This window comes from Ambystoma mexicanum, chromosome 2p (genome assembly GCF_040938575.1).
Source record: "Ambystoma mexicanum isolate Mex_15411 chromosome 2p, UKY_AmexF1_1, whole genome shotgun sequence".
Lineage (NCBI taxonomy): Eukaryota > Metazoa > Chordata > Amphibia > Caudata > Ambystomatidae > Ambystoma > Ambystoma mexicanum.
In genome coordinates, this window is record NC_090923.1 from 1,216,837,394 (window position 1) to 1,216,849,523 (window position 12,130).

General features: G+C 44.7%; 1 protein-coding gene across 3 annotated transcripts in view; it reads right to left on the bottom strand.

Moving 5' to 3' along the window:
• Window positions 1-12,130, bottom strand: part of OTUD5 (OTU deubiquitinase 5) — a 731,936-nt gene that overhangs the window by 328,915 nt on the left and 390,891 nt on the right. The gene's annotated exons all lie outside the window — the stretch shown is intronic.

Here is a 12,130-nt window from a genome sequence, read left to right on the forward strand (position 1 = left end):
CATGCTTTGAACAGGCCTACATCTAGTGGTTGGTGTTGAGAATTACAGGACTTATTTTCTAATTTTAAAAAAGCACGTTGACGGGGTATGTTTGTAATACTATCACCTACTGTGATGTGTACTGTACCCATGATTCTTCATGTATTGAGGTCCTCAGATTGTTTTATTTCTGACCTGAGGTTGCAGCAAGTGTAATAAAAAAGAGGGAAATGTGAGAGGTGTATGTGGTCTATGTACCTTCTACTTCCAACGAGGGGAGGAAGAGTGGGCGCATGTTAATCTAAGTAGATCCCAGCATCAGAAAAACATTTACAGGTTTGTAATGTTGGTCTTCTGACGCTTGTGGATCTGGTTAGAATCATGCGCTTTGCATAGACTAGCGAGCAGTACCAGGAGAAGGAGGTGGGCTGTTAGAAGGAACAGAGGCAAACACATGTTTAAACACTGCCTGTGCCACACCAGAGAGTCATCCTTGCTTGAGTGTCACAGTAATGTTGAGTGAATGTGTTAAGTGAACTCAATGTAATCGATTTACAGAGTGCCTCCAAAGGTACATTTGCAACAAAGGCCAATGTAGCCCCTGTACTACGCGTAGTGTGCTCTAGGTGTAAATGGTAGTTCCTTGTTGGATAACATGTTGAACTGCTGTATGCATTTTACTACCCATTTAGAAATGGCTGCGTTTGAGACAGTGTCAGCTCTTCCTGCTGCTAGTTAAACAAAGAACTAGTCAGTTTTCCTGATTGCCTTTGTTTAGTTGAGGCAGTCCATGAAAGCTCTCTGAACATCAAGTGTATAGAGGGCTCTCTCTCCAGAGTTTTGCAGGTCTTTAAAGAATGCTGGTAGTTAAATATATTGATTGACATGGAATTTAAAAATGAACTTTGATGCAAAACGTGGGTACGTTTCCAATACTACCTTATTCTCATGTATTGTGACAAAAAGGTTCCGTTAAGGGCAATGCCTGGAGCTCACTTACCGCTTTAATTAAATTGGCAGCTATAAGAAATGCGCTTTGTGAGATGTTGTGGAGGCTTTCCTTATGCATAGGCTCAAAAGGGGGATCCATGAGCTTACTTAGAACAATGTTTAAATTCCATCCAGGCAGCGGATTTGCAATAGTGGATAGTCTTTTAACCCCTTCCGGGAAAGCCTTCACGACCAGAATCCTCCAACATGAAACCTTGCTTTGTGATGCTGTGTATGCAGATAGTCTAGTGAAATGGACGTTTAAAGGAATTAAAGACCAGAGTCCAAAAAGTGAAGTACATGGTGTACTATATGAGATGGCGAACAGTCAATTGGGTTTACATTTGACTTTCTAGACCATACTACAAATCTTTTCAATTTGTTAAAGTAGCAGTGTCAAACTGTTTGGTTTACGTGCTTCTTTTAATATTTCCATGCATCTGCTAGGTAAATTAGGATGGCCAAACTCAGGAGGCAAGCTGAGTTGGATGTCTGAGGATGTGGATGAAGGGTTGACCCTTGATTCTGCAACATGTTGCAAGGGCAGGTTAGCTTCATTGGTGGGCAAATGGACGTCCTGAGAAGGTGGCAATACCATGTTTGCCATGCCACATTGGAGCAACTAAGATCATTGTTAAGTGTACCTGATGCATCTTGTGGACTACTTTGTTCAAGAGTGGTGGAGGAAAAGCATATACAAATAGCACTAGCCAACTGATTCACAGTCCGTTCCCTTGGACTCAATGTGCAGCAACCTGGAGGCGGAAGTATGGCATTTTGCATTTTCTCTTGTTGGGAAGAGATTTATGTTTGGATGCCCCCAGTACCCCCAATGTGAAAAGATGTCCTTGACAAGGTTTGAACGCTACCCTGACCTGTGTCTGTGCTTAGTGGGTCTGCTAATCGAGAAACCTAGTTGATGCAGAAGTTGATGCAGAAGATGTACCGTTTTTGGCTTATTCTGCCAACATATCTGTGGTGTGTCTCCTGTTATGAGCCAGTCATCCAAATAACAGTAGACCGATAGATTCTCTGCGTAGGTGTGCAGCTATTACGGCTGGTACCTTTGTAAAAAAATTGAAGGGTTGATGTATTACTAAAGGAGAGTACTTTGAATTGGTATTGTGCTGACCCCACTTTGAATCTTAGGTACTTTCGATGTGCTGGCAACATTGAAATATGAAAGTATGCATCCATATCCAGTGTTGCCATGTAGTCTCCCACCCATCCCCCGAGCAAAGGAATGACTTCCTGCAATATTGTTATTCTGAACTTCTGAGGTTTGACATGTGTTTGCGGGTCTTAAATCTAGTACTGGACATTTGGTCTGGTCTTTCTTTGGAACAAGGAAGCACACAGAACACCAGAGTTGAACTTTGATGGTGGGACGAGCTATATGGAAAGAGTGGAATTCCTATTAATAGGAACTCCCGTCCCCTGCACACCTCTTGATGTTGGACAACTGAATTGTCCAAACAGCATTTAGACAAATGTCACAGTTTTCACCAATTTTTGATTTTAGAACTAAAATCGTAACTCATTTGATTTTGTATTGCTCGATTAGAAGGCAAATTTCAATACACACAATATTATCTGAAAAGTATTTGTCAACTTAATATTTTTAATGCTTAGTATCAACGGAAATCAGAGTTCAATTCACTCAAAAATACAGAAAATACAAAACATTCTCAATATGGAGCTCTACGCGTTTCGAGTGTGCCTCTCTTCTTCAGGAGCAATAACTATTTCGTCAAACACAGAATTTCCTAATACTAGTAATTCAATAACTCTTTGAATGCGAGTTTCAACAAATAAATCCAATTTCTGATACAAACACAAAACAGTATTGTTCTATTCTCTTGTCTTAAGACTTCAAATGCCCATTTCGTTGTGGAATTGTGCAAACGTCATCTTTTGAGAAAGTTCTCTGGTGTTCTGTAAATGATAGTGATACATGTGTTAGTGAACAGTTGAATCAAAAGGTCGCTATAGTGTTAAGGTAAGTTTCATTATTCCTACCTGTGTGTTATTTTCAAGGCGTGTGTGTTTCCAGACTCTGTAGTACACTGTCGTCGTGTCTTTCCACCATAGTGCATAGTCAGCTTACATTCTACATAAATAATGTGCGTCAGACTACAATCATGTACTTTTCGAATTCTACAGTTATAAACTAGTTTTCCATACGAAAGTCAGTGTATTACCTGTGTCGCAGCGTGGATGATAAAACTGTTTACAATATCTCGCAGTTCCAACACAGGAGTTGATTGGCGTTTGTTTTCTAGAAAAATCTACACAAATAACGTGTGTAAGTATTTGTGGTAATCAACTATGTAATAGTAATTTTCTAAAAAAATTCCTAGTCCTCCTCCTCACCTCTGCAAGTGAGTCCCCTCACCTCAAAAGTGTCCTGCAGCTTTCTCGTGGGTGAAACAGTTCGGCTACTTAATGTCATGTGACGTGCAATCTCAGTCATGTGATGTCCTGGACTTATGGTAGTTGTGCCTATGGGCATACGAATTCCTCAGTTGTTAAATTATGTCAGGAGACAGACACTATGTCGTTGTAAACGGGTGCATTCACCCTGGGAATTACTTATTACTTTGTCGTACCTAACATTAAAATGAGTTCCCTCACCTCTAAATTGTCCTGCGGCTTTCTCGCAGGTAAGACAATTCGCTAACCACCTTCGGCTACTTGATGTCATGTGACGTTCAATCTCAGTCACGTGATGTCCTGGACTTCTGGAGGTTGTAGTGCCCGCGGGCATACGAATTCCTAAATTGTTAAGTGATGTTGTCAAAAGACACACTGTCGTAAACGGGTGCGTATACCTTGGGAATTACTTATCACTTGGTCGCACCCAACATCAATCTACCCATACATTTTTAGTATCACGAGTGATATTAATCACCTGGCAGTCAGGAATTCTGGAAAATGTAGTGATTGTCATTAAATGTTTTTTTACGCACATTTCTGGGAGTTATGGTGCGTTATGTCTACACACACTTCTCGAAGTTATCGTGCCTGCATTTATAAATTATCAAATGGTATTCGTGGTGTCTATACCTAATTTGGTATCCTGTAGGAGAATATTCACCTGGCAGTCTGGAATTCTGGGAATTGTAGTGTTTTTCACTGAGTGGTGTCTAGACACATTTATTATTCGTACTGCTTTCTTGGAGTGATGTTTATGTGCATACTATATGTGAGTTGTTGAGCTCTAGAGTCTCTAGACGGCCTTTCATTATTCCTCACCCTTTCACCTTAATGTTTCTTATACAGCAATATGAGAACCAATATTAGTAAAAGAAGAGTGTTTAAAGGAACGTCAATCAACCATTCTCACAATGTCATCGCTATTATTGCTATTTTTCATAAGAATACATTCAGAGAGTACTCTTCATTCATGCCTCTGGGTTCTATGGCATCTAATTTATGTACCCAAAACATCTCTACGGGATAGGATTTGTTGTAGGTTCCCTCCTCTAGCTGGTCGTGTGATAATTTCAAGAACTACAAATTTGAGTTGTGAAATTGTGTGTTTGTGATCTCTAAAGTGTCTTGTGACCGGTGACTTCAGATTCCCTGTTCTTATGTTAGATTTATGTTCCGAGATATGGTCTTTCACCCGTTTCAGTGTCTGGCCAACGTAGTACTTGCCACATGGGCAGATTAGTCCATATATCACACACTTGTTCTCGCACGTGGCAAAAAGTTGTAAGTTAATTTTCTGACCTGTGTATGGATGTCTGATCATTGGACCTTTTTGGACATTGTTACATTGGCTACAGTTTAAACAGGGAAATGTCCCTTTTTTTGGTTTCAACAATAACCATTGTTGTATTGTACTTGTTCTCTCTGCCTTTACAAGCGAGTCCCGTAAGTTTCTCCCTCTAGTGTAGGCCATTAGTGGTGGTTTCGGAAACAGGGTGCAGAGTTGTGGATCCAATCTGGTAATTTTCCAATTTTTGTGTAATGTCCTTTTAATTTGTGCACGATTAGTGGAGTATTGTGACAGGTAGATTAGTGGAGGATTATCCTTGTCTTGTTTAGTTTTTTGAATGAGGAGATCCGATCTCTTCTTCAGTTGACATTTTTCTTTAGCCTCTGTTAAAATTCTTTCCGGGAATCCTCTCTTCAAATCGTAGAATCAATTCACTCTCTGCTTCCGTATATGTATCTTCATTTGAAACGATCCGTTTAATTCTTTGCAGTTGGCTCAAAGGCAAGTTATTTTTAAGGTGTTGAGGATGGTGGCTTGTGTAGAATAGACTATTATTCACATCTGTCGGTTTCCTATAGACCGTTGTTTGTAATTTCCCGTTCTCTGGGTAGATCGTTGTGTCTAGTAAATGTACTGCCGGTGTTCCAATTTCAAGGGTAAACTTAATACAGCTGTTGCATGAATTTAGATATGCAAAGAAACTTCCCAATTCTTCTTTTGTACCTCTCCATATTCCAAAAACGTCATCAATATAACGTCGCCACATTACCAGTTTATCTGACCATCTTGGGTTTTCTAGAATGTGTTGCGTTTCAAAATAAAACATAAAAGTGTTTGCATATGCCGGGGCCAGGGCTGCCCCATGGAGGTTCCAGATATCTGTAAATAATATTTACCTTGAAATCTGAAGTAATTGTTTTTTTTTTTTAAATACTTTTATTAATTTTATACAAACCAAACAAGCAGTATAATCATAACAGTTCCATCATACATAATTTTATACTAAACCCTGCTCCCTCAATCCCCCCTCCCTCCCATGAGCCTATTTATTATTCTCGTCCAATGTCAGTTACATGCGACGGGGTCTCATTGCCTTCGGAATCTGTCGGGTCAGGTATTACTCCAAACAATTCTGCTATCAGTGATTTCCATGCCAACAGGGTGCCCGCCTCTTCTCCAAACCCACTGCTCGCTTCTTGCCATACTACTGTTTCCGCCTCCGCCCATTTCTGCAAGTCCGCCCACCATACATCTACCCGTGGTTTATGGCATTTCTTCCATCCCATGGCAATCCTTCACATACGCCAGATCCTTTAGTTTCTCAACATGCTTACGTTTCCGTGATCTGGGGAACCCGCCCAGTAAGCAGGCCCAGGCGGTGTCTATAGCGAGCGTGACCCCTCTATCTGCCAATTTCTGCGCTACTTCCCCCCCAAAAACTCAATTATTGGGCATGACCAGAACATGTGTGCCATGTCAGCATTTTCTAGATTACATTTAGGACACTATTGTCTTCCAGTATTTCGAAACTTAGATATCTTCAAGGGGGTCATGCACGCCCTATGCGTTATATAAAGCTGTATTTGTTTCAACCTGGAGTTTCTCGACACCTTTTTGTGATAGCCCAGGGCACGCTCCCACACCCCATCCTCCATCGGGGCTCCCATTTCAGCCTCCCAGTCCAGTCTCAGATGTGTCAATTCCTTTCCCACCTTAGCCATCCCCATCTCATATAGTCTCGAGATCCCATGCCCCCCTTCGGATATGTCATATAATATATCACTCCCACAACTGCATCTGGCTCCTCTGCCAAAACGGTTTCTGACCAGGTTTGCCGAATCATCAGCACCAATCTACTATACGTGACATATTGACCCGTGTGTAGCCCGGCCTCTTCGTTAAGTTCTTCAAAACCCTTAATGGTCCCCTCCTGCCAAACATCCCCTAGTGTCACCAGCCCCACCGATTCCCAGTAGGTCCTGATAATCACCCTCAACTGCGTATCCCCTCCCGTCAAAGCAACCAACGGTATTTGCGGGAGGCATGGACATGGAATCTCCATCAACCGGCATGCCCTACGCCAGACTTTCCACCCAAGCATCATCAGCTCAGGGCGCTCCCTCATTTCAGTATCAGGTAACCAGATCATTTCCCGCAAATAAAATGGAGTGCAGTCCCGCCCAAACAACCTGTGCTCAGGGGTTACTTCATCAGAGAGCCACTTAACAACATACTGTAGCTGACCTGCCAGATAGTAAACCTCAAAATTAGGTAGTCTGATACCTCAGTTGTCATAGAAGTTCTGCAATTTCCATAACGCCACTCTATTCCGAGTGCCATGCCACAAGAAGTCCCTACACATACTATTCAACCTAGCAAAAAACTTCTTGGGTATCAGATATGGAATATTACTAAAGTAATGCAGGAGTCTAGGTAGGACCACCATCTTGAGCATAGCCCCTCGTCCCATCATTGCCAAGGGCAACTTTACCCAAAACTTCATGCGGTTTCTGATTTTCCCAATGGCCACTTCTGTGTTAGGTCTATGTTCTTCTTCTACCGTCTGGTACACGTCTATGCCAAGATAACGAAAGGAACTAATTGCCCATTGTATTTGTAGTACCGGTAACCTATCTACAGGGGTTCCCTTATAGCTACCTAGCAGGAATATGCTAGACTTTTGGGGGTTCACTGCCATGCCCGACAGCTCCGCATACCTCTCCATCACTCCAAGTATGTACTGGAGGTTTTCCTCTGGGTATTGCAAGTACAACAGCAAATCGTCAGCATACAAGGATATCAAATGCCGCTCCCCCCCCTACCTCAATACCTATTGCGTCATACTGTTCCCTAAGATATATTGCTAGGGGTTCCAGGGCCAAGATGTATAGCATCGGGACCAGGGGCACCCTTGTCTGGTGCCCCTGCTAAGCTGCCATCTCTCGGATATCACCGATCCTGTGCGGACCCTGGCAAGTGGCTCACTATACAGCATCTTTGCCCACCTGATGTAACCTGGCCCCATTCCGTACCCTCCCAAGGATGCCAATAACCATGACCATCTGACCGAATCAAAAGCTTTCACTGCGTCCAAGGACACAATCGCCATTTCACCCTCATTACTGCCCCCCCATTCAACCACCCGGTGACGGCGCCTATGATTGTGAGTTATGTTCCTATTAGGGACATAACCTGTTTGGTCAGAATGTATCAATCTACCAATTACTTGCCACAATCGGTTTGCCAGGACAGCCGTCAGAATCTTGCTGTCCTGATTCAGCATCGACAAAGGTCTATAGGAGCCACATTTATTTATTTATTTATTTATTCGTATTTGTTAAGCGCACAGGCAGCCCATAGGGCATCGTGGCGCTGGTTACAGATATGAACATGACTTCTTGTACATACCGAGAAGTCATAACTTAGTTGCAATAGAAAGGTTTGCAGATATGAACATGCCTTGTTATACATACATAGGGGTCATAACTTGGATGCAAGAGAAAAGTAGTAGTTATAGGTGTGTAGCTGTGGGTGAGGAGGAGAGAGAGGAGAGGGTGAGCATACACATGATGGGGGAATTAGTTGAACAAAGTGGTTTTCAGTTTTTTTCGGAAGGTGGTGAGAGAGGTTTCTGCTCTGAGCGTGCTAGGTAGTGCGTTCCATAGTTTAGGTGCGATGTAGGGGAAGCTTATTCCACCTGCTTTAGCTCGCTTGATGCGAGGGACCCTAAGTAGGTTAGTGTGGCATTGTCTCGTTGGCCTATTGGTGTGAGATCTAACTAGCGTGTCAGACAGGTATGAAGGTGCAGTCAGGTTAATACATTTGTGTGCGGTGGTAAGTATTTTAAATGTAATGCGCTCTTTAACAGGTAGCCAATGTGCTTCCCTTCTGGCTTTCGCAATGTGGTCTCTTTTAGGTATATTGAGGGCTGCTCTTAGTGCATTATTTTGTGTTATTTGAAGTTTATTGAGATTGGAGTTGGAAGTGCCCGCCAGTAGCGCATTACAATAGTCTAGTTTGGCTCCAATGGTGGCTCTGGCAATGGATAGGCAGTTATCTTTAGTTAGGAATGGTTTGATTGCATTGATAAGCTTGGTGCTCAGGGCGGAAGCAGAGACAATGGAGTTGACTTGCTTCTCCATGGAGAGTGATGCGTCAATGTGGACTCCTAGTGTTTTTACCGAAGGTAGAACTGGGATGACACAATTGTCAATGCAGAAGTTGGTGAAGAGGGGGTCGAGGTTTGTGAGGGTGGGTTTTTGGCCGAGGATGAGGATTTCGGTCTTGTCTCCGTTAAGGCATAGACCGTTTGTGGCCATCTGTGCCCCGGCTTGTTGGGCTTGGGAAGCGGGATTATGATCGCCTCTCTAAGTGACTCCGGCAACCGTCCCACCTCAAACGCTTCATTAAGCATGTCCAGCATTGGGGGGAGTACTTCCTCCCTGTACACCTTATAAAATTTGCTAGGGAACCCATATGCTCCCGGGGTCTTACTGGTGGGCAACTGCCTCACAACCGCCTCCAGTTCTTCCAAAGTAATTGGCTCATCCAACTCCTCCCTCTCCTCTTCACTGATCTTGGGCAGACCTATGTCCTCTAACGTTTCAATTATTTTTTGTTGGTCACTTTCCCCTCCATCCCCGTACAACACCCTGTAGTAATCCGCAAACTCCTGATTAACCCCTTCTTGTGTGGCCACAACATCTCCATCCTCTCTCGTTATAGTCCTGATTGGGGGCCTAGGGGTCTCGCTTTTATATAGCCAAGCCAATAGGCGGCCAGTCTCATCTCCACCCGCATGCTGCCTCTCAACATACTTCCTATATTTGAGGTTACAAAGCCTTTCCCAATGCTCTGCACATTGCTGTTGCAGTTTGAGTACCAGCTCCGTGTCTACTTCACCCCTCTTTAATGCTGTTTCTAGCTCACCTTCCGCCTTCTGTAAGGCAGCCAAGACCCCGCCCTGCAACCCCTTTGACTTAGCAATGGCCACCCCTCGCATCACCACCTTAAAGGCCTCCCATAACGTACCCGCAGAATCAACACTCCCAGTATTCTCTTCAAAGAAGTTAGTGATCTCTTCCCTTATATCCTCTCTAAAGACCGGATCTTTAAGCGCCTCTGCTCGGAGGCGCCACGTAGGGATCCTCGCCCTCGCGGGGCAATACTGCCATCCGAGGATCAGGGGCGAGTGGTCCGAGAGGACCCTTGCTATATATTCAATTTGGGTGATCTCCGACATATGTCTGCTGTAGCAAAGACATAATCAAGCTTCGTATGCAGTTGATGCGGGCCGAGTAATGTGAGTATTGCTTCTCATTAGGATGTGTTATTCTCCACTTATCAGTCAGGTCAAAATCCGCTAGTAGTGCCTGCAGCGCTTTTGCCGCCGGGCTGGGCCTTCTCATCCCGCTATCAGATCTGTCCACCACAGAGTTTAACACACAATTAAAGTCCCCACCCCAAATCACCGCACTCCCTACACACATACTAAGGTCGGTGCACAGAGCTCTAAAGTATGCCGCCGTGTTTTGGTTGGGGGCATATGTGTTTACAATACATACTTCTCTGTTTTCCACCAACCCTCTCAATATGACCATCCTCCCATCCGTTCCAACCACTTCTTCCATCGATTGGAACGGGACATGCGGCGCCACCCAGATTAACACCCCTCAAGCGTATGCAGAGTATGGCGAGCCCACCACAGTCCCCTTCCACTTCCTTCCCACCAGTTCCAGCTTCTCCCACGTCAAGTGCGTCTCCTGTAATAATGCACTATCTATTTTTTGCCATCTCAGATACAGCATAACCTTGTTTCTTTTCAAATAACTGTTAAGGCCCCTGACATTCCATGTTATTAATTTGAGCTCTCCCATCGGTCGTTGGTATTCCCTCCCCTTATCATCTGCCGATCCCACCCATTCATGTAACACAAGTGCAACTCTCTGACCACTCCACTTAGGCTCCTAGAAATACTTAAACTCCCCAAAACCATATACACACTCAACTCCCCACCTCTCCACAACCCCCACCCCCCCACCCATCCCTTCCCCAACAACATCCTCCCCAACTGTTGTCCAGCTCCATTCCTGGATCTCAGGCACGCCCACATCTAGCCCTGTCTAGCGCAAACTTCCACTCAGGGCTCAGTAGGGTGAAGCTGCCCTAATGGCCGCTAAACTACTGTATTGGGGTAGGTCGTCCACGTTCTGTTGCTCCATCCTCAAAAATATTATGCGTACATTAATGTTATACAGTTACCATTTGCATTTTTACCCACTATATTCCAGTCCATGTCAAGCACAGGGATTAAACGTTGCTCAATGTTCAGTTGGTGTCAGTTTCCCTTTATCAACAGTGTCCCCCTCCCACTTACCCCCATGGAGCCTTGTTTACAAGATCTTCATTCGTCCTGCTCCTGTCGTCCACGTTCCGCTTCGTGCTCGGGGCAACCCTGCAGGTCCAGCCACGTCACCACTTCCTCCGGGGTATCAAAAAAGAACGATTTGTTCTTGTGTAGCACTTTAATTCTCGCCGGGTACAGCAGCATGTATTTGACTCCCGCTGCTCTCAGCCTCCTTTTGATGGCGACGTAGCTGTACCTCTGTCTCTGCACCAGCATCGTATAATCCGGGTATGCTGTAATGTTGGTGGATGCTCTCTCCATCGTTCCACCCTTGCGAAAATATTCCAGGATCTTTTCTCTGTCCCTATAGTTCAGGATCCTTGCGATGATCGGCCTCGGCGGGGCCCTCGGCCGAGGTTTCCGCATAAGGGCGCGATGCGCCCGTTCCACGTGAATTCCTGCGAAAGATTCCCTGCTCCAATCCCTTGTAGAATCATGTTCTCCACATAGTTCGTGGGGTCCTGGCCCTCTTCCCCCTCCGGCAGGCAGACCACACGTATGTTGTTCCTCCTCGCTCTTCCTTCCGCCTCTTCCACTCGATTTTGCAGTTTGGCAACCTGCTGCTTCAAGACATGAACTTCTTTCGCATTGTTCGTGCTAACATCCGTGTTGATCTTTACCTCACTCGCCAGGCCACTAGTTCTCTCTGCCAGTGCCCTAACATCCTGACGAAGCAAGGTGAGTTCTGTTCCCACTGCATCAATCTTGTTCTCAAGGGCTGTGCGTAAGTCAGCCATCGCCAAGTCCCATTTAGCACCCAGTCCCGTTATGGCTTCCAGGATCTGGTGCTTATCTTCCTCTGGGGCGTCTTCCATATGAGTCACAACCGTGCTCTGCGCAGATGTTGTGGGGGTCCTCTGCGTTTTCGTAAACACTTCCATCGTGGGTTGCTTGGTCTTAACTCTCAGTCCTTTCGCCGACATAGTGCTACCCTTCACTTCCGTGCGACTCCGGCACAATGCAAACTGTACAATGTATGCGGTCCTTCTCAATTGTCCAACTTGCATCCCATATGGGGCTTAGAATTGTCC